Below are 23,619 nucleotides of genomic sequence, written 5' to 3' on the forward strand. Positions count from 1 at the left end.
AATGTATATGTTTGAATTTTATCATATCGCCGAATGAATCTGCGAATTTTTACGGTCTCCACAGATTGCTATCTTAAGAAAGCACAAGGTTAATAAGTAGAGGTATTGTTTTAATAGTGAACCTACCAGACTGATTTTGTCATTGGTAACCTGATGTGTTCATCGGTGTTTTCGTCATTGTGTTGTCCATAATATATGTTTGTCTTCATTGTTGTGTTTTCTGTGTGGTCCAGTTTGTGGGTTGTCTGCATTTCTCGTTGTTGTTGATACGGTTTCGTCATTGTTAGGCCACTGTATCCGTGTGTGCTGTTATTATTCATGACCAAATTACTTCCACGGAATTATTGTGCTGTCTGACTATTTTAAGTTTGGCTGTGTTCGTCTGTGCTGTGATTATTGTGTTATTTTTTTTTTTTTTAAATTACATGCTTGGTTTCATCTTTTGATCAATATTTTTGACATCAGCTATTTTAACTTGTATGGTTTATGTTTCCATTTTGCATTTCTGTTTTTACATATCTGAGTTTTCCATGACAAACATTTCAAAACTGCAATGACGTATGTACAAAAAACTATCTTAAATTACCAAATCCCATCGCATAAATCATTATATATAATTATATATAATTATAATAATTATATAATAATTATTTCACCAACGCAGATTCAGACCATTAAATATATTTTAAATTAAATTTTTACGTTTGTCAATATTACACATATTCACTAAATTTTATACACGGAAAAAATTTAGCTTAAAATACTTACAGCAAATTGTTCATAAATATGGTGAAAACCCTTAAAATTGGTACAATAAAACATTCTCGTCATTCTGCATCAGAATTTTGAGTTATGGAACAAAATAATTTAAACGCCAAAAAAATGGTAAGCCATCGCAATTCTATGTTCCAAGACATCGACAAAAATCAGTCGTTGCCAGCTAACACAATTATTAATTATAAATATATAGGATGCTTAGTGCCCCAAGCCACATTAATATAAATTTTCAAACATCACTTCTTAGTATTTGCAATATACTTCATTGAGTGCACTACGATGTATTGACTAGTAGTACAAGGCAACATTCTCAATTATGAATGCCAAATAGCTAGAGAGATGATGGATAATAGTTTTAATTATATAGGTGCTATAAAATGCTACAAAGTGATTTATAAGCTATTAAATACTACAATGTGGTTTATCTTCTAATAAATAAAAATCGATACGCACCCATATGTTCCCTATGGAACACAAAACGGCTGGACCTATTTTGAAGAAATTTTCAGGCAATCTTCAGATTAGCCCAGCGGGTGATCCTGTCAAGTTTAGTAGCGTATCAACTAGATGGCGCTGCAGCGCATCAACTTCTATCTTACAATGGCAGAACCATATCTACCGGGTTCTGCTAATTAGCTATCAAATGCTCCAATCAGGCTTTAAAGCAGAAAAATTTGATTGCCATACAAAAATGACTTGCTGCAAAAATTTTTTGTAGATATCAAAAACATTTTCTAATACAAAGTCAGTAATTGTAGCCAACGTTTTTCCAAGTGAGATGCACCAATTTGTAAAAAAAAAAACTTTCATCATCCAGTATTTTTTTGTGTATTTCAATTTTTCGTCATTCTGAGTGCATGCACTATTTGCTTAACTCGACAAATTATTTAACACGTAAATGGGAACCAGTTGTGACATGGAGAACAAACTGGCACTACTTTCTAAGCGACACGTAGGTTTCATCAGTAGCGGTTGTTAAAATGCATGTTGCCATTATCAACTGTAGGGCACAGAAAATATATCTTGTTACTTTATGTCGGTAATCCAAATGTTCTGTTGTGCACTGTAACATCGATAATTGGAAGAATAAAAGACAACAGATAAGCGTTATAAAAGTCTCATCTAAATGACAGTACAATTATTAACTGCAAACATCACCAGCTAAAATTTAACCCAAAGCATCTCGAAAATAATTTATTTTAGATTTATTGGAAATGTATGTTATGCACGCACTAGCAATTTCACATTAATTTGTGTTTTCTTTTAACCAAAACAATAATATTATATATAAACACAGTGTAGGATAGTACTTAAAAATAACAAAGAATTTATGCAAAAAAATGGCCTTCCAAAAACTGACTCAACTGTTTGCTAAATAAATTGCTTTTTGTTTAATTTATTTTTCAGTATAATTAAAGTATTTAACATATATTCTTTAATTGAAAACATATTGCTATGAGTCTGATTTATAAATGCTATTTTCCATCATCTCTACCAATATGCCATCACTTAAGTCGTTTTTTTTTTTTACAAATGCGAAACAAGTTTTATATTAGTGAGCAAATTTGCAATTTACATCTATAATGATCTTGTAAACTGCAATTCTGTGTGCATTTTAGAAATTTTTGTATGTCTAAATAAAGGGTTTTAAATTATTGCTCTATAAACGCTACAGCTCAACATATAGCATAGCTGGAAGTAATTAAAACATTCTACTATTTGCTAGAAGTACCTGTTAAAAGATCAGAGTTAATTATTCTGAAAACAGTTTTAGGCCAAATACCTTCAAGCTAAATTATTTATGCCAAACGACTTAAAGAGGAAATAATTTAAGGTCAAATGACTTTAGGCCAAATACGTTTAGGTCAAATGACTTTAGGCCAAATATGTTTAGGTCAAATGACTTTAGGCTAAATACATTTAGGTCAAATAACTTTAGGCCAAATAAGGGTAAAGGTTCTAAGATTTATTTTATAAAAAAAATAATATCTCCAAAACAAAAAAAAACTGGAATTAAGAATCTTAGCATATATAATGCAAATAATAAATTACGTAGAGTCCTTAAACCATTTTTTCTATACACTGTATTTTGATACCGCTTGCAATAAAGCTTCAGTGCTTAAATGTTTTGGTTCGAATTGGGATAGGACTTAGCTTTTACTACTTGTTGAAGTCAACACTTGTGAACTGGTGTGGTTATCATGATAGTAAGTTGTAGTCGCCTGTATGAAATAACAAGTTATTTCCTTGCGGCGCTTACAGACTAAAGCCAGTCAGCAAATATGTGGTTGAAACGAGGTATAGAAAGTCTGGGACATGCCAAAAACTGGGATAAATAGTTAAAAATTACAGCTATAATAAAAAGAGGGGAAAATCCAATATTTGGGGTACATCGTCAATGAAATGACTATGACGACATTTAGCTCATGGGCAGAGCTTCATCTGTTCACTGCAGCACCGATCAGCACTGCCGTTGACAGCAGCTCGGGGTACAGTCTGAGTAATGTAAATTGCACTTCGACAGTTCTCAGTCGACGCAACCTTCTGCCACTGTTGTTCTCTCAACAGTGCTGTATGTTTGTCTATCTGCGCAGTTGATGCTTTCTGAGATTAACATCTTCGGTGCCTTCAAACACGTGACACAATCCCTTGATCAATTCACATCGAGCAGACTATAAATATAACAAAAAAATTAAACGGACCACACCCCCCCCCCACCCCAAGTCAATATAAACATGGCGACATAATGAAATCTGTAAATAAATGCTTTAAAACAAATTACTTTAACATATATTCATTTTTTAATTATAATAAGCTATTTTTACAAACACATAAAAAATGTGTTAACAAACTTTGTATGTAGGCTACATTAATTTCTTCAAAAGTACTTCGGTTTAGATTTTATCATCGCCAGATTCGGGAAAAACTATAATGTTCTGCATGCACAGTGACGTGGGCTTATGTCTTGGCACGGCTTACATAAGCCTAAAATCGCTCTCTATCAATATTCGCTCTACGATTAGTCATAATTCAATGTCTAGCCCGCTGCCTGATTTTATAAACGTTTTCTGCCAACCATGAACACAACAGACATGCTCACTGCAATTTTACGCGCAGGTAAAATATGATTGGAACGCATACAGTCTGTTCTCTAAGGCCCTTTCTGCAATTACACGGAAACGGAGACGGATCTCGTAAACGGAAACGCATCTCCTGGAACATTTCACTATCGCTTCTGCTGCTTGCACAATGCACGGAAACGTAAATTATGGCAACCAATGAGATTTCATTTCAAAGTTATGAAATTTTAATTTTACATTTAATAAAAATAAACGACAAAGTAATAATAGAACGCATGATCTTATTGTATCTACCTGAAATAATTTTTAACGTTTATAGAACATAAACAAGCATGGCCCTCTGCGTGTCAGTGTAGAAACTCTTATCCGTGAGATCCGTTTCTGTTTACGTGATCAATCTCCGTTTCCGTGTCATTGTAGAACGGGTCTTAGTATTCAAATGATTTATGGGAGGAAAAGAAAAGAGATCAGATTTCTTAACAATAACAATTCTATACTTCCATCATAAGCAAATATGCATTTTACCTATATACATATAGCCTTTCCGAAATTTCGTTTTATAGCATAACAATTGATTCTCAATGACGCGCAAACGTATTAAATTCGGATATGGAATACGGAAGCGCAACATATTTACGTTCCGCTGTGTGCTGATTCGATAGTAGCCTACACGGAAACGTAACAAGCCAAATACTCGGCTACTTTTGAGCACATGGAGTAGCCTACGTAAACGGATTTTTAGTTTTTTTCTTAGTTTTAAATCCATTTAATTCAGCAGTAAAATACATAGTTACAAAAGAACACTACAGCCAAGAAAATAGCACGCTCCAGCAGATTAGATGGGGGTTGCCCAGCTATTCCGTACGCGTACGTTTTCTCATGAGTACCTACTATTGTAGGATCGGTTATCCGTGTCCGCTTCCGTGTCATTGCAGAACAGCCTAATACAAAATTTAGTTAGAAGATTACGGATGTCGGTTTTGAAATTTCTAATGTATTTTAATCAAAACTGCCTAAAGTAAACAGTAACCGAACCCTGATTTTACGTTAATGTCAGTAACTTTTTCTCATATATTTTCCGTTTATGTACAGCTGTCACTTTACATATTTCTGAATGTCATCACATGGCAACACAATTTTTTTCATAAATATTAATTTACGTTTTTAGCTGTCAAGATTTAAGACGAGTCACTCAATTAATGAATAGACTTAGTGGTGCGAAAGTGCAAATCATATTTTCGTTTATTCGTCAAGATAACCACAGTGTGTGTTCAACGTAACATTATTTAGTTCGATAGAACGCTGAGAGAGTGCGTTGTGCGCGTATCAAATATCGCAATCGATTACTCGACAAAATGTATTCGAAAAGCGCTGAGAAGCAGCGCGCGCAATCTATTGGCGATATGTTCAACTATGTAGTAGCTTGCTGTCTGTGAAGTTTTAGTAGGTACTCGCTAGATAGTAGTAGCTGTATTGATGGGGACAAACTGAAATGTAAAGGACATGGCGCTTACTCCGTTTGCACTTGCGTATTAATACAACTTTACTATTAACCTACTCAACAAATGTCCCATGGTGACACGACTTTTAATCATTATTTTGAAAATGGAAGACGTCTAAAACTGGTTTTTGTGGAACTTAATTTTTTTGTCTAAGTGTCGTGTCCCTTTTTCTTTATATCCAACCTACTATTTTTAAGTTATATATTTTATTTAATACTTACAAAATAAAGATTCAAATTCAATGCATTCTTCAATTTAATTTCATAGAAGATAATATCACCTGTCTGGTGTATAACTATCTATACCTACTAATACCAAAACTGTTCAAGACAAAATTTATGTAGCCTACATTGAATAAAATGATGAAAAACTATTGGAAACGGGTATTTAAATTATTTAGAACGCAAAAATATGTTTTTTAATTTTTTTTTTTTCTGTTTGTCTGTTTGCTTGTTTGAGCATCATTCGTAAACTGCTTGACGGATTTTTATGAATTTTGGTCTTGGCTAACTTAAAAACTAGGCTATATACATTTACATAATTGCAAACCTAAGAGGAAGATGGGCAAATAAGTTTCTTTAATTTATAATTTTATATCCAATTTTAATTAAACGTAATGATGATACTGGATACCAATATCAAAAAGAATTCGAAAGCTAGCTTAAATACCAAAATTTTTATATTTAGCAAAATTCTACCCCTAAGTGCTGTAAAAGGGGTAAGTAGGTTTTTAAAAATTAATATTTAGGCCTATAACTCCGAATTGAATTAACCATAATAAATTATTTTGGGTACCAATAATGAATATAAGAAAACTTAAAACCACAATTCTTATGTTGCGAAATGGTACCTATTTTATTGAGATTAATAATTATATCTCCGAATTTAATACAGTGTAATAAATTATATTGGTACTAATAATAAACTTACGAAAAAAACACCATTTTTATATTTTTGTGAAAATCCAGTCTTAAAAATTTAAAAGGGGTTAGTATGTTTTCAAGATTAATCATTTTATCTCAGAATTTAATTTAGCTTGGTAAATGATTTTGGGTACCAACAGTAGCGGATCCAGAGGGGGGGCTAAGGGGCTCAAGCCCCCTCCAAAAGCATCTGGGTCCACTATTGTTTTAGTGTTTGCCTTGATAAAGCCTAGCCTCAGCTGGGTCAAGCCCCTCCCAAACCAAAATCCTTGATCCGCCACTGGGTACCAATCTATACTTATAATAAAACTGTTCTTTGGAAAAAGTCTGAACATTTGATAAAATGATGAGAAACTTTTGGAAATGGCTATTCACATTATTGAGAACTGAAAAATATAGTTTTTAAAATTTTTGTTTGTTTGTCTGTCCGTCTGTCTGTTTGTTCAAACATAAATCGAAAACTACTTAAAGGAATTTGATGATTTTTTTTTTTTTAATTCTAAAGGAGTTTGACTAACTTAAAAACTAGGTCATATGTCATTTCAGGTTTGCACCCGTAAAGGGGGGGGGGGGGGGGGGAAGTGGTACATAATATTTTAAGATGATTAAATATATATCTGAAACTAATAAAACTTAAGAAAATATATTGGGTACAAATAATTAACATTTGAAAACTACAACCACATTTTTTATATTTTGCGAAATTAAAACCCTAAGGCAATATGTTTTTAAAAATTAATAATTATATCTCCGAAATTAATTAAACATAATAAATTAAACTGGATACCATTATTTAACATTTGAAAACTACCAACAATAATATCAATATTTTCTGAAATCCAACCGCTAAGAGTTGAAAAAGGGGTAAGTATATTTTTAAGATTAATAATTATATCTCCGAATTAAACTTAGCGTTATAAATTATGTGAATATGGTTTTAATAAATAATTTTAACTTAGAATTAAACTAAGCATAATAAAAAAAATTGGGTACCAATAATAAACTTACAAATCCACCAACTAGAATTTTACAACTCTGCGAAATTTAAACCCTAAGGTTGGTAAAAACTGTTTTTAAAACAACAAAAAAAAATTAATTATAACTAAAGTAGGAAACAAAAAAAAACTTGCATCAAAGGTTACTTTATTTTTTTTTTTTTTCGCGTTTATTAAAATTCATCTTTTCATGGGGTGAAAACGGGGTGAACATTTTTTATCTTAAGAATCGTATCTCCGAAACTAAGGAAGCCTGCCCCACACGACACCCATTTCCTTAGCAGTTTTCATGTAATTTTTATGCTAGCGCGCCTGCTCCCGTGTGGGTAACATTTCAGCACCCTTCCAAGGGGTCTGGCTCTGGGTATAAAAGTTTTCATAACCGAAGTCTTAGCCAAAACCGTAATAGAACGTGTTCTATTTTTCTGCTATACCCACGAGCTGGAGCCGTCAAGATGGCGGACCCACGTGTTGCAATATAACCCCGTATATAGTCTGTATTGTCAACATTAAGGGACGTAACAAATGTAATGGTATGCCAAATGAAACTTTATAATAGTAAAACTACTATGGAATATATTTGTTAAGCTGAAATTGCCACAGAAAGAAGTAATAGGAAATTTTAAAATACGTTATGAAAATACGTTGCATTGTATATTACCCATTATCTCCTATCACATTCGTAGAAGTTGCGGTAGCGTAGTGGCGAAGGGCACGATGGCAGCGGTAGAAGGGTGATTTTGAATGTGGTTCGAATTTTCATCAGTCCAATTTTTTTTAGTTTTTTTTAAATAACAGATAATAAAATTGTACATACTGTGCTTTCTGCAAATATAAATTATTAGAATTAATTTATGATATAATATTATTAACTACATTTAGGTGTCTCAGTCCATTGTTTTTATTCATAGTACTACGTACCTAGATTTATTTTTACTTTTAAAAAAGTAAAGTAAAATCACATGTTCACAAATAATTTAAACCAAAAGTTAATTTTATAATTAAAACGCCAACGTTTATTAAGAAACGAGTGTCCATAAATTAATAATGAATAAACTGATACTTCATAGCGACACACCTGTGAGTGTAAAAAAAATCATGGAAAATGTTTTTCTTCACCTAAGATTTAAATTTATTACGCGGTATGTGCGTGTTTATTTGTCTCACTAGGTTACAAAAAATATTAGTTACAATTCCTCTAATTATGTAGTTAAATATATAAGTAATCAATAAATCTTATATATAACATATATGAATCGGTAGCATTTTTTTACTATTACAATGAAATTAGCTTGATTAACTGTATAATTAAATTAATATTAGAATTTAAACCGTACATAAACTACATTTAGTAAACCCAATGTCCCTTGTATCATTTAAATTTATATATTTTTAGATTTTGAAATTAACCTACAACTTAAAAATATATTTGTAATTCCAAAATTGCTCTTAATTTGTTTTTAAATACTAAACCAATTTTGTTATTTATTTGCAAATGAAAAATATAAGATAAAATATCAAATAATATTTCCGCAAGTTACATAATTTTTAACACAAACAGGTGTAACTTTCAATTTTTTTCCAGTATTTTGATAAGTTGACTACGACAGGTTTATCCTCCCCTGATATGTTTGCTTTGGTCGGCAACTGCGTTGGCTGGTTTTCTGTTAGCATTCTAGGTATCGTGTGTATGGAGTTAAGAAATCTTTCTGCGGTTCTGCTATACAAATTTTTATGAAAATTTTTATACCCATGGGTATAACAGAAGTTATAGCAGAAAATGGGCATCGTGTGGGGTGGGCTTAAGGGGTTTAGTTTAAAAAAAATGCATTATTCCGAATCCACTAAATCTGAAAGTTAGAAATTAAAATTGAATAACACGCATATAGAGTAACGAATTGTACTGTTTCAGTTTTCTGAATTTAGTTTTTTAAGGGAGTGAAAAGAGAGTAAGTTGTGTAGCCTTGAATCCTTGTAGCCTTGTAGCCATGCGGCCTCATAGTCATGTGGCCTTATAGTTATGTTGCCTCGTAGACTCGTAGACTTGTAGACTCGTAGCCCTGTAGTCTCGTAGACTTGTAGCTACATAGCCCTGAAGTCTCGTAGTCTTGTAGCCAAATGTATAAAAATATTATTGTAATTAAATGCTGTTTTGTAGCAAAACACATATGGCGTCATTGTAGACAGATGGAACTGGATCCTATAGTATCCTAGTGATGGGATCGTATCCTCCTGATGAGATCTTACCTAAACAAGTTGAATTTTTGTCCAAATGTATGTTTTTTTTTTTAATTTGCTTCCTTTTTGTAAATGTGCTTCCAAATGAGTTTCCTTTTTTTTAATGTGCTTCCAAGTATGCTTCCTTTATGAAGAATGTTGTACAATTGTGTGTCCTTTTTAATGAACGCATGTCCAGTGTGTGTCATTTTTACGATTGTGTAACCATTTTGTGTCATTTTTTATTGTATGTGTATCCAGTGTGTGTTGACTTTGACGAATGTCTGTTTATTGTATGTCCTTTGTGAGTTATGTGTGTACGGTGTGTGTCTTTTCACGAATGTGCTTCCAACTGTGTCTTTTTTGAAGAATGATTTTCCAATTATGTACTTTTTACGAATGTATGTCCAATATGTGGCTTTTTTGTGGAATGTGTATCCAGTGTGTGTCCTTTTTTCACAAAAATGTTTCCTATGTGTGTCCTTTTTTAATGTTCTAGTTTGTTCTTTTTCTGTGTTTTTTTGACGAATGTGTGTTATGCCTGTTCTTTATTTTTGAATGTGTGTCCAGTGTGTGTTCTTTTTTGACGATTTTGTGTTCATTCTGTGTCCTTTTTTATTGAATGTGTGTCCAATTTGTGCCATTTTTGACGATAGTGTGTCCTGTGTATGAACATTTTGACGAATGTTTGTCCAATTGTAGAGCCCTTTTATAGAATGTTTATCAGTTGTGTGTCCTTTGATCAAACTTGTGTCCTTTTTATCAAATGTTTGTCCAATGTGTGTTCTTTTTTATTGTTCATTGTCAAGTCTACAGTCAGGACATAATTGGCCTCGTGGTACAAAGACACGTGGTTTATACGCCTGAGATTGTTCATGTTATGGTTTAAAGGTACTCCGAGTATCGACGAAAAAATCCTCTTGGTTCGGTGATGCTTGGCCTATGCGCCTGACGTTGTAATTGACCTGTTTAAAATGTTTGTCGATTTTCGGAAATGAGGCCGCTTGGTACTGACTATGTGCCTGACCAACAAATCGACATGCTTGACCAACCTACTATATGTGGCTGGCCAACCTGCTCCATGTCCCTGACCACCCTGCTATACATGTCTTGCCAAACAATCTAACGTTCTTGGACAACCAACTGGATGTGTTTGGCCACAAAATGGATGTCCCTGGCCACTAACTGGTCATGTTAGCCTGACCAACCGACTGGATGTGCCAGTCCGAACGACTGGTCGGCCCTGGTCAGTCAAATGTCACGTAGAACTACCATGAAAAAACCATGCCAAGGAATGAAAAGGACTCGCTTCGCCTTATTAGAAGACTGCGGAAATCGAGATACGCTAGTAATTTCCTTGTTTTTGCACTTGTAGAATTTGCATAATACTTTTTTTTATTCGTAATTTTGTTGTTTTATTTCTGTAACCTGTCACTTGAATGGTAAATATATGTAATATTAAATTTATTTACTTTTCGCATTGGTAAAGTATTGAACCAAGCACAGTAATCAATCAAATCAACCAAAATATTAATTGTAGATTTTTTTGATGAATTATGGACAAGTTGGCGGATACCTATCGTAATATTTGACTGTCGATTACTACTGCCTCTTGCAGGTAAACATCAAACTACGAAGCCGGTAGCACACTCTAGCAGACGAAAACAAGATGACGGAATCAAAATGGCTACCATAATGTTATGCTGGATGATATGTCTGTCTTGGCGAAAGTGAGGGGGTCAGTATGCTAGCTGCCATCACAAGAGGAGGATCCCTCCCCATTTTTTATATATTTTTTACTTCACCAGGTTTAAACCGAGAATTTCATTTTAACGCGTTTTTTTTATTAAAATTTAATTTATTTTGTTTTAAGTAATATTTATATAGTTTTAAAATAATTTTCTGTTCTTCTACGTTGATAATTACGAGTTTTCAAGATGGCGAATTATACATCACTATTAAAAGTGGCAGCAATGACATCTTAATGGACGGGGTCATGACCTCAGCTGCTTATTGGGGACTTGTAAAGGGAGAATTTAAGCTTCATTGGGGACATTTCAAGCCTTTGAAATTTTTGGGGGATAAAAAGGGAAAGCTTTCCTCAAAAATTGGAATTTTTCCCTCGAAAAGGGATTTTTTTAAAATATTTTTTGACGTGATTTTTTCTTCTAAAAACTAGACATATTGACGAAGTTTGGTGAAATTTGGACTAGTTTTGTTAAATTTTGAGTAATTTTTTGCAAATTTCGACACATTTTGAAGGTCGAAGTCATCCAGGCTGACCTCCATGACCTCATAATTATTCATGGCTGTCTGCTCCTAAGCTCATCTTCGGAAACCCAGCCACAAGACCGGCCAATATAACTTATACTACTAATACAGTATTTCGTTGTACTTATGAGATTTCGGAACGATTTGTATTTGCGGTCGAGTCCGAATATTTCCGAGGCTACTCGAAGTGTTGTCCAGGGGCTAAGCCAAGGGGGAGGGTTTAGGGGTTCTAACCCCCCCCCCCCTCCCTAGACAACATTGTTTTTCATATCTGAAAGCAGGTTAGCTAAAAGCCTGGGTGTCTTACTGCTATCACCGGCCGCTGCACTGGAGGGGAAGAGTAAGCGAGCCTTACCGGTTCTCCTTCCCTTCCCCTACCTCTGTCGCGAGCAGAAGCTATAAGGTTGTGACGCCGTGACGGGTCCCAAGTTTTCAAATATCTTACACCTATCGTATTTAACCAGCGCGGTAATTATAAGCAGGTGGTGACTGGGCAACTCTTCAAGCTAAAGCTAATTGTTTCCAAGAATAGGCCAGTTCTGTCGAAACCCAACCATTTTTATTCTTTTTTTTTTTTTGTATTCTCGAGCTTCGAGAATGATTTATGATTTTGAGTGGACGTGGACAAGGCACTTAGATTGATTAAAATATCTTTAATTAATTTCTTACTTCATCTTCAAACAATTTTTTTATTAAGAAATTAATAATATTTTTACCATTACAATATATAAAGTTAAGTACCGAAAACTGCTCAAATAGCACTATTTTACACCTTAAAATCCAAATTTTTCCGGGGGAGGGCCCCTGGACCAACCGCTTTAATAGGGGAGGGGGAACAATGCTTCTTAACCCCCCCCCCCCTTACACAAAGCCTGGCTACGCTAATGGTGTTGTCCACAGCTATATCAAGTGCATGCTAGTTATTGTGGTTGTTAGAATAACACACACGTCTTAGAATGTAAAGAATTACCACAAAATTATCTGCATTATATGGGCATAATATCAACCTCTTCATGAAATCGTATGACAGAATATGTGTAACCTAAAATAAAAAAAAAAGTAAATATACAGAATGTATAAAAATTCATGTTACAACGCTTGAGGGTAGAAAGCTCTTATTATTTGCAACCATTTTTGCCAATAAACATGTTGCCGGAAACGCGTAGTTAAGCCCCTGTAGACCCAGAAAGAGTCAGCGTAGGCAACCCGTTGTAGAGTGTTATGTTGTGGATGTGCGGGCGTTCGAGTAGAGAAATAACCTTTTTAATCGTGGCACAGATTTTAATTTCACTCTGAAATCAATCACAGCTTCGGCTTTGTTTCACAACATTGAAATTGTTGCATATGTTTTAACAACGTGACAGCCTAAAGCAACGGCTCAAAAACAGGCCCACCTTGAGCGACACAGAGGTGGCAACGGCGAATCATGTTTTCACGGATACGCTGGAGCATGTGTGGAGTCGACCTTATGATTTCGAACACTTCAATGATTCGCTGTGTAAGCTCCTCTACCATTTCTACTGGCGTAGCGTAGATAAACCCTTTTACGTAACCCCACAGAAAGAAATCTAACGGGGTTAGGTCCGGTGACCTTGGCGGCCATGCGACAGGGCCCGCTCGTCCAATCCATCGGTTTGGAAATGTTTGGTTTAAATACTCTCGCACTTGCAGGGAAAAATGAGGTGGTGCCCCGTCATGTTGGTACCACATCACACGTCGGACATGCAATGGAACCTCTTCAAGAAGACCTGGTAGTTTGTTCTGAAGGAAGTGGAGGTATCCGGCGCCGGTAAATCGTGGCGGAAGAAGAATAGGCCCAATGAGTACGCCGTCAACAATACCGGCCCACACATTAACTGAAAAACGTTCCTGGCGAGCTGTAACACACGTTGCATGCGGATTGACATCATTCCAAACATGACTGTTGTGCGAATTGAGAATAGCGTCTTGAGTGAACTTGGCTTCATCGCTGAATAAAACCGCTAACTCGGGGTTCCTCAATACTCTTCGAATGTACAAACGAGAAAAGGTCATGCGAAGAGGATAGTCCGCCGGACCCATGTGTTGCACTTTCTGAAGGTGGTACGGGTACAAGAGTTGCTCATGAAGAACTCGCCAAACAGCCATTTTGTCAGCGTCCATATCGGAACCTTCTATGCCCTTGTGCTTGTATCCGGACTCTCCTCAAATCTCTGAAGTACATCTTCAAAACTGGGAGTACGAACCCTGCGTGGAGCACCAGCATTTGGTCTTGTGACGGCACATGTACCAGTATCACGCATTCGCTGAGTAAGTCTTGCAAACATGGTGTGAGCTGGAATCCTACGACCCGGATATCGTTCTTCGTACAGACGACGGGCGGCTCGTCCATTTTGTCTAGCTTCCCCGTAAACAAGCAGCATGTCCGTGTACTCACTAAACGTGCACTCCATTGAGCTCCACTAAAATGTCGCCCTTTTCAGAACCACAGCGAAAGAAATGACACCACGAGTTTGCTTGTACGACAGAACAGTCAACGACAGACCACCAGTGATATCAAACCACACTGCGACACTGCGATGTCACGCTGCGCAGTGCTATGGCACGGCACGAACGGAAGAAAAGAGGTGAGGGCGCCACCAACGGAAGTAAAAAGGGGCCGGGGTCAGCATTCGACATCGTACAGTCCTCTCGAGCGCTGCCCGGCGTCGTTAACGCGTAATTCACCACAGCATCGTCTGTCTCGCACAAAGCAGCAACGGGTTGCCTACGCTAACTCTTTCTGGGTCTACAGGGGCTTAACTACGCATTTCCGGCAGCATGTTTATGGGCAAAAATGGTTGCAAATAATAAGAGCTTTCTACCCTCAAGCGTTGTAACATGAATTTTGATACATCCTGTATTTTTATTTGTTTAATGAGTGTTGAGTTGATAGATGTGATGCTATGGTGTTAGACTTTTGTGTGAGTTCGAATTCTTATATTATCTAAGGAATTTTCATACGCAAGTAAAACTATATACTAAATAAAATAGGATTTTTCTACGAAATTTTACGATTCGTTCCTTATGTTCACACTCAGATCAAAAGAAAAGTCATAGATTTCTACAAATTTAAGAAATAACTTTGATGGTTTATATAATTACTTAACAGTACTTTATGTTAATTTTTTCGGTATTAAAACCATTAAATGTCAATGACACCCATTCATATTTTAAACTAACCAATTTTAAAATCTGTTAAACACTATTTTTTTTAAATTTTTTTTTTCAGGAATAAGTCACATATTTTTTTATTTTCAGACAACTTACTAATTCCTCTACGACCAAAAAGTGATATTTTTTATCATGCTTGTTACCTCATTTATATCAAATAAACAGTTTTAATGGTCTCACACATATATGTTAATCAGCGATTTTGAGGTGCATAGAAATACAAAATTTATAAGAAATGTTCTACATATTTTTGAAAATGTGTAATGTTGATCGGATATGTATAAAAATCGAATGAAATAAGTTACATAGTAGAGTTATGATTTTTATAATAATAACTTATAGGTAAATTATTTTCGGAATCTTAAAATAGTCCGAAATGTGAAGAAGTAAGTCAAGGTGGAAAAACCATATTCTAATAAAATTCTAACTTTAATTTAAGGGCTTGTATTTACAGCAATCTTATCCTGCTAATAGTGGGCTTTCTTCCATCTGAATGTTGGAGTACCTTTCAAAGAGTATGGAACATAATAATTTATTTCTCTTTATATAAAATCCACACTCTCTTAAAACAACACTGTCTTTGAGTTCTTTCCTTCTTAATTATTTTGTATGAAACTCGCCTTAATGCTAATAATTGATTCATAATTCGTCCTTTATTAAAATCATCTTCGTGCCAACAACTTCAGCTACTATATTGAACATTTTCTTGTGAATTTGTTCAATGTTGTCTTTATTAGTCTATGACATTCTTCGCTTGTTTATTACGGGTGTATATAGAGGTCAAAGTCATCTCACTTGTATTAGTTTGTTAAATAGAATTTTATAATACGCACGCATAGATTTTGGCAGTATCAATCATGCAAGATTCCGCACCAGTTCAGATTGTGAAATCAAAAATTTACATGTTGACAGTAAATAATCTGAATTATTATTGCATTAATTCCATATCCTCAAGGCTTTAGACTCTTAAAGTTGTGATTTCGTCGCGTATTCAGTCTCTAATTTAATCGATTTGACTGTTAGAGTAATATGTGATACACCAGTAATAATAATATTTGTGTTTCAATATAAATTGCTTAATGTTTCCTCAGAAATTAGTTTTAAAGTTTGTTGTACATAAATGTACCTACAAGGACAAAATTATTTTACGATTATCCTTTAAAACTATTTTTTTTTAAAACTGCAGTTCACTTTGTCACATCTGTTACAAAAAATTTCTAGTTTCCTATTTTTAATCTCGTAATAGAAATAATTAATTTTAGTAAATTTTTTTCAAAAAATATATATTTCTATAAAAGGTTACAAACAAATCCGCGATAAACGATTAGTCGTTTCATTGGCACAGCTTTCCTTCCCGAATGAATCCCTCCTTCTTTGATGTATTTGTATCCTTTCGTGTAAGTATACGTAAAAAAATTAATATATATATGGGTAGGTCGCAACCGCCGTGTATTCGAGACTGCGAGAATCGATTAGTCTTTCAACCAGCGCAGTGACTTTCCCCGAGTGATTCCCTCCATCGGGGTTTGATTTGCATCCTGACGTAAGATGTGTGTATGTGTGTGTATATATATGCATATGTGTGCTTATGCTTGTGTACTTGGAAGTTTGTGAAGCCAGAAAATTAAGCTCTGATAATTAGGTACCAAGTAACACACAGGTAGGTACAGGACGTTTTTGGGGGGAAGGGTATTTTGAAAAAAAAAAATAGAACAAATTAAAAATTTGAACATGTTATTAAAAAATATATATATTTTTATCGACATTAACACATTGATGCAGTAATATGCTATCTTCATCGATATTTTACAAATATTTTTATATCCCCATTCCTGCGTCCACCTCTATTAATGTACCTACTTGATAACTTTTTTTTTTAATATGAAACATTTAACTGTTTAAAATCAAGACGTGTTTGTATAGGTCACTGAAGTTGCTTTTGCGTGTAATGCAAATGTTACGTGATTATATGACATCACAGTATCATCCTTACAAATTATTAATATAAGAAAATCAAAACGATTGTTTTTTATTTTTTCCGTAAGATTTATTATGCCTGGCCATTCATTAACCCGATGAAGTGAGACTTTATTTCTCTATTACAAATACGGTGACCTTATCTAGCAGCATGCTGGTGTCAGTTAATATTCAGTGGTTTCCCAGTGCCTTCTGAAATATGGAGGTGACGACTATGACACATCCACTCATTTAACCAGCAAATAAATTTTCCACAGTTAAAAAAAAATTTTTAGGAACCTAACTTGGAACCTTTAGTTTACCATCCACTGGGCTGAGTATGAGCGATTAATATGTGATATACGTCACGGTAAACAATGAAGGTCGTGGAGAATTCTCTAGGAAGAAGCAACGTGACTACGAATACAAAAATTACCGCTAAACTTTGATAATTGATGACTTTGTGATGGCAATCATCGTCAATTTTGAGTACGAACACACTTTACGAATGGTAGGCCTATTTTCCAAAACATACATACGAGTAGCTTACATAAAAATGCTTTCATCTCTTTTAATTGCTTATTTCTAAACCTTCTCTGTCTTTGACTTCTTCTTTTTGCTTCATTTGCTCTTCGATCTTCGTTCACAATGGACCGTGTTAGTTCACCAACTATTGGTTGTGCTTCATCGTCAGTAGTATGAAGGAGTATTTTGGCGTACAAAATTATCAGTATTATTTTTCAAAAGTTGTTTTTGTTGTCTGTACTTTGATGAATATTTTTTCCATTCTTTTCTAGTGAATCGTTGTTCTCGTGGCGTCATGTTTTTAATATTTTTTCTTAGTCCCTTTTCTTTCTTTTTTAAGTATTGCAACCTCTGTTTCTCTTTGTATTCAACTAATTTAATGGGGTCGTTTTTTATTCTAGCTAAGCGAGCCTTTTTGGCTTCTCTTTTCTTTTTCAATATATCTTCTCTATCCTTAGACATGTTTTGTTTTTATTTCGGAGCCCTGATGTTTTAAACTGAAATAAGTAAAAAAAAAAAAATGCTTAGACACGCTCAAAACGTCAGTACCCTGGAAACACGTCAGTCCTTTGGCGCAATATCAGACAACGGACTGACGCCAACGGACTGACGAAACAAACATGAATTTGATGTTATCTTTAGGACTAACGTTTATTTTGATGTTTACGAATATCAAAAAGCTACATTTTAACAAATCAAAGTTAACTATGTATAAATTAAAATATAACACAGATTTACAAGGAAATAGCGACTCACCATAGGACTGATATTTTTTCTGGATCGACACGTCTTCACGAGACAAACACAACTCTAGCTCTGGCACAGTAATGGCGGCCGAACAATGGCGCCGTCTGCAGCTAACTTTAGTACCAACCTTGACATTTAGCACGGTTTTGAATTTGAGTCGCCGGTATTTAGCGGGAAATTCAAAATCGAACAACACACAACGGACTGACGAATAAAACGTAACACAAAGTTTCTTATTATTTTTCCAACAACGTTGAGAATAAAAATTATGAAAGTTGTGATTATATAATATTAAATATATTACAGATTATAGTGAAATATTAAGTTATATTGTATTAAAGGTAATATTTAATACACAGCTATTTGATTGCGCGCTTTTCAGGTTGTGACACGCCAAAGTACTGACTTTTCGAGAATATATTGTGAAGTTTTACAAATTTGTATTAAAAATAAATAGCTGAAATTGGGAGACCAAATAAAAGGCTTTTAATTGTTTTAAAATTAATCATAAAATAAAAGTAAAATATAATTATACATCGTTTTATTGACTGATGACATTGAGTTACCCATTTTTTGTGGAAACACCCATATCTAAACTAACAAGAGGACAAAATTAGAGTGTTCTTAACAAGATTTTTTCTTTTTGAAAGTTTTGTTAATACAAAAAGAATATTAATTTGGATTCATGTTTTAAGTAAGTGATCTCAGTGTCTGTAAATTTACTAAGATAGCTATAGATTTACGAAGATCCTTGGATAAAGCTAACCAATTGCTATACAGTAGACTTCACTTCAGAACAGAGGCACTCCATAGACTAACAACGCCATGGTATGAACGGACGTTTGAAGGGCTGTTTGACCCGCACTCGGCCAATGGAACAACTCCCTTCCGGTCTACCACACAGCGGGGCGCGGCGCGTGAAGACCTAGCAGACGGGAGCGTTTGGTCCAATTTAAGCGAAGCTAGGCGAGGAGAGGAGAAGCGACAGGGTTGTCCACTCACTGGCGCGAAGCGAAGCTAGGCGAGGAGAGGAGACGCGACAGGGTTGTCCACCCACTGGCGCGAAGCGTAGCTAGGCGAGGAGAGGAGAAGCGACAGGGTTGTCCACCCACTGGCGCGAAGCGTAGCTAGGCGAGGAGAGGAGAAGCGACAGGGTAGTCCACCCACTGGCGCGAAGCGAAGCTAGGCGAGGAGAGGAGACGCGACAGGGTTGTCCACCCACTGGCGTGAAGCGAAGCTAGGCGAGGAGAGGAGAAGCGACAGGGTTGTCCACCCACTGGCGCGAAGCGAAGCTAGGCGAGGAGAGGAGAAGCGACAGGATTGTCCACCCACTGGCGCGAAGCGAAGCTAGGCCTGGAGAGGAGACGCGACAGGGTAGTCCACCCACTGGCGTGAAGCGAAGCTAGGCGAGGAGAGGAGAAGCGACAGGGTTGTCCACCCACTGGCGCGAAGCGAAGCGAAGAGGTGCGAGGCTGCCAGATATATATATATATATATATATATATATATATATATATATATATATATATATATATATCTGCTGTATACATCAGGGTTCTCTTTTCATGTTACTGCTTAGGGGAAAGTGAGGGAACAGGGAGCAACTTTAATTTAAAAACCTATAATTTAATTAAATAACGTCTTATTGAGCTGTAGTTGAAGGTGTTCAACTCTACTTATTTTACCAACACAACTGAAGTTGATGTATAAAATCTTAACTTGCCACAATGAGTTATTTTACCTGCAACTTCTTGTAATATGACACATTTCGCGTTATACGACGCACTACGAAAAATTGAAAGAAAGCCTTTAAATTAACTTAAGGAGACATTATATTTAATACGATGACATAATATGTAACGGACTGAAGTAATAACATTTGAGAGTAAAAATCAAAATAATTAGTAAAGATATGTATATTTAATAATATAATAAATACTTCAATATAGTAGGAATATTTTCAGCCCTTTAATTAAGTATCATTTTTGGCATTGGTTTAAAAAAATTATATTACAGGCCGACTGTGAATAAAATTTAAGTGTCATAAATAGCATTGCTTATACTTAGCAAATATAAATGAAATTGCTAAAATTTCCAATAAAAACTTATATTAATCAAGAATAAAACTCTATATCAAGTGTACTGCGTATTGCATCATAAAAGTATAATTTTTAGGCAAGGAAAAATTATTTAATAGCTATTACACACTAAAACATATAAAGATGAAATTTTTACTCGAACTGTTCTATGGCAGATCATTTTAAAATGTATTAGAAAATTTAAATATATGTAGCTTAATGATAGCTCACTACCAGGAATTTTTTGCAGTTATACTTCTTTAGGCACGTTATGAAAACATGATGAGAGTTTTTGCCGATGCGAGCGCACCGTGCAATGAAATTTTCACAGGATGCATACAAGGCGACATACACAAAATGGCTACATACAAATAAAAATTATATATGTGCATTTAAATCTTATACTTTGGTGATTGAATTTGAATATTCAGCCACATCATTTAAAATATTTATTAATTGTGAATATTAGTGATAGAAATTGTTTGTGCAATCGTTTCCAAGTGTATTTAATAAGTCGGGTTAGGATATACTTATTTTGGTATGTTATGAAAAAAAATATAAATGAATTATTACGATGCAACAAAAATTACCGGATGACAAAGGCTACATAAATGTAAAAATAATATGTGTGCTTTTAAATAATATAAATTATTTTCTTATTTTAAATTCTGGTCCATAGAATACTTAAAACTATTTTTTTGAATATCAGTTTCATAAATTGTGTTTATAAACGTTTTAAATTGCATTTATATAAGTGTCGTTATGTTAAATTATGTCTAATTTATTTGTATATTAAATTGAAGAATATTTAATCCATCAGGTGATAAAGATAATTCCTGAAATTTTTAGGATTTTGAGGTTATTTTTTTCAAACGTTATTATTTTCACTACGTTCAACGACGTTAATTTAGAGAAAACTAAAAGTAAAAAATGTTGTTTAGATTGTTTTTCAGATACGTAACCGCGTTATTAGCGAAAGTGGTTTACCATAAAAAGAACCAGTCGAGTCGTTACAAATACGTGTCCAAAAAAGCGCACGCACAACGGAATGCCTGCCCGGTGCTAAGGCTCGTTCAAAACGTGCTGAAGGATCCTTCTATAGATCAGAGAGAAAACATTCCGCCGCAAACATAAGGAAGCACTACTTGGTTACCCTGATATGCTAAGACATGTTTTTGGGTAACTAGTACACAACATACGACCAGGTGCACGACTGCCCTCACCCCCTTTTAGTAATACTGACACCGACGATGGTTGACCGGCCTGGCAATTATCTCCTCCCGCGGGCTGACGTAGCTATATATTATGTTCGTCGCTTTTACCTAAGCAAGTAGCATATACTCTAGAAAAATAATTTGTATTAATTATTTTTATTATCTCACTTCAATCCTTTTATCGTTTTACATTAATAAACTTTGAGCATGTATTTTAACTTTCAATTTCTTAATCATGCCAAAGAAAAGTTTAAGAAGTTAAACTTCTAACGCGTGTACATATAAGTACGGACACTTTTATTTGATTCTAAACCAAATTCCATTGCCAAATATGTCCTTACTGTCTTATTTTTCTGTTATTGATCGCTTTGTTTAGTTTTGCCCTTAGAATTTGAGATTGATATTTTCTTCTTTTAGAATCGTTGTGTTAAGAATTTCATATTTTAGCGCTGGTGAAATATATAATTCCTTGTTATGGAAAGTTTATAAAAAATGGGGTCGGAAATGTTGCGCGACAATGCATTTTTTGATAGATTCGTAATCATTGGTACTAATGAACTACCATTGTCTTCTGCATGGAATCTGCAATAGATAAGAACAGTGTAAAAATTTCTTCAAGCATCAAAAATAATTCCTTCATATAATTTAAATTTTACACTCCTCTAAAAAAAAAAAATTACTTCACGGAATTCGGGTTTTTTCCTAAAGATCTAATATCCTCACTTTGTTTTAACGTTTTCATTTTTATCCTTGTAGTAGTTTCCAGAACACAGTGTTTTTATGCACAATGTTAAAATTTTAATGGCATCTACCAAAGTATTCCGTATGATCATAGAAAATTATGTATTGTGTCTCAGACTGGGGCCGAACAGCGCCGGAAGTGGCCGAAGGGTGCCGAGGAGGCCGAGTCACGCCACTCGCTTGCCTTCCAGACTGTTCGCGATGCACGCGTCTCTTCTCTTCTCTTCTCCTCGCTTCGCCTCGCCTGCAGTGAGCGTACACGCGTTCAACAACATGGAATCTATCCCCGCGGAATAAATCGCACCTCTTCTCTTCGCGTCTCTTCGCGCACCTTTATGATTGGGAGAGAGTGAGAGAGTGTGTGAGAGGAGGGGGGGGGGGGGGGGGCAGTTTCCTGTTTGACAGCACGATTGCGGTTTTGCAATGTCGCGCGACCGATACAGTCCGTCTCACGTAACTTGTGTCACCTGCAAAGCAACACACGCGATCTGTTCACCAAACAACAGTGACGAAAGGATACGTAACAGTTACGTAGGCAAATGGTACTATTTTTTAGAGCTGTCAAATTCGAGATAAATAAAACGACACAGGCCATACAGAACAGTAAGTCACTACAGATAAAAAAACTTTCATTAGAAATTGCTACATTACGAAGGAAAAAAAGTAATAAAATTAACTTTTCTGTGTTTTTATACCAATATTTGAGTAAGTATGGGTGAAAATGTTACATTAATTATTTTGTAATGCTCTCGGTCGGCAATGTTTTTATCGGTTCTTATACACAAGCCATCTCTTTTTTACACTATACTATACATTTATATATTAAAAATTCACTTTCATAAAAAGTAAACAGGTTTACACTTTTATGTAAACAGGTATTTGAAGATAGTTTTGTGAAGTATACTTAAATGTTGCATAATGGAAGGTTAACTTCTGAAAGCGACTACGTTCTTTGTATATAAATGTATTACTGTGTTTGACTTTCTATTAATGCGGAGTAATAATAATATGCAAAATGTATATCACTTCATTGTTTCGACTTTGGAAAGTATTTTACAATTCTGCATATTAAACAAATATGGATATATCATGCATGGTTTGTTAATGGCAATTAGAATAATGTGGAAAATAATTGATTCATACATAGGCATTTATCACATGGTCAAATATTTATTGAATTTAACCCTTTGAATTCAGTGCATTGATATGTTAAACACTTAAATGTTTATGAAGTTAAAAATATAATGGCTATTAAAATGCTTATCACGTCTTATTCAATTACTTTAATTATTTTAGTAAACGTGATACACTTGAAAACCATTAATTTCCTTGGTTTGATCTTGTTTAAAATAACTTTCTTAGGCAGCAACTTCTTTAAAACTCTTTGTTGATAATAAAAAT

The sequence above is a fragment of the Bacillus rossius genome, chromosome 2 (assembly GCF_032445375.1).
Source record: "Bacillus rossius redtenbacheri isolate Brsri chromosome 2, Brsri_v3, whole genome shotgun sequence".
Classification (NCBI taxonomy): Eukaryota; Metazoa; Arthropoda; class Insecta; order Phasmatodea; family Bacillidae; genus Bacillus; species Bacillus rossius.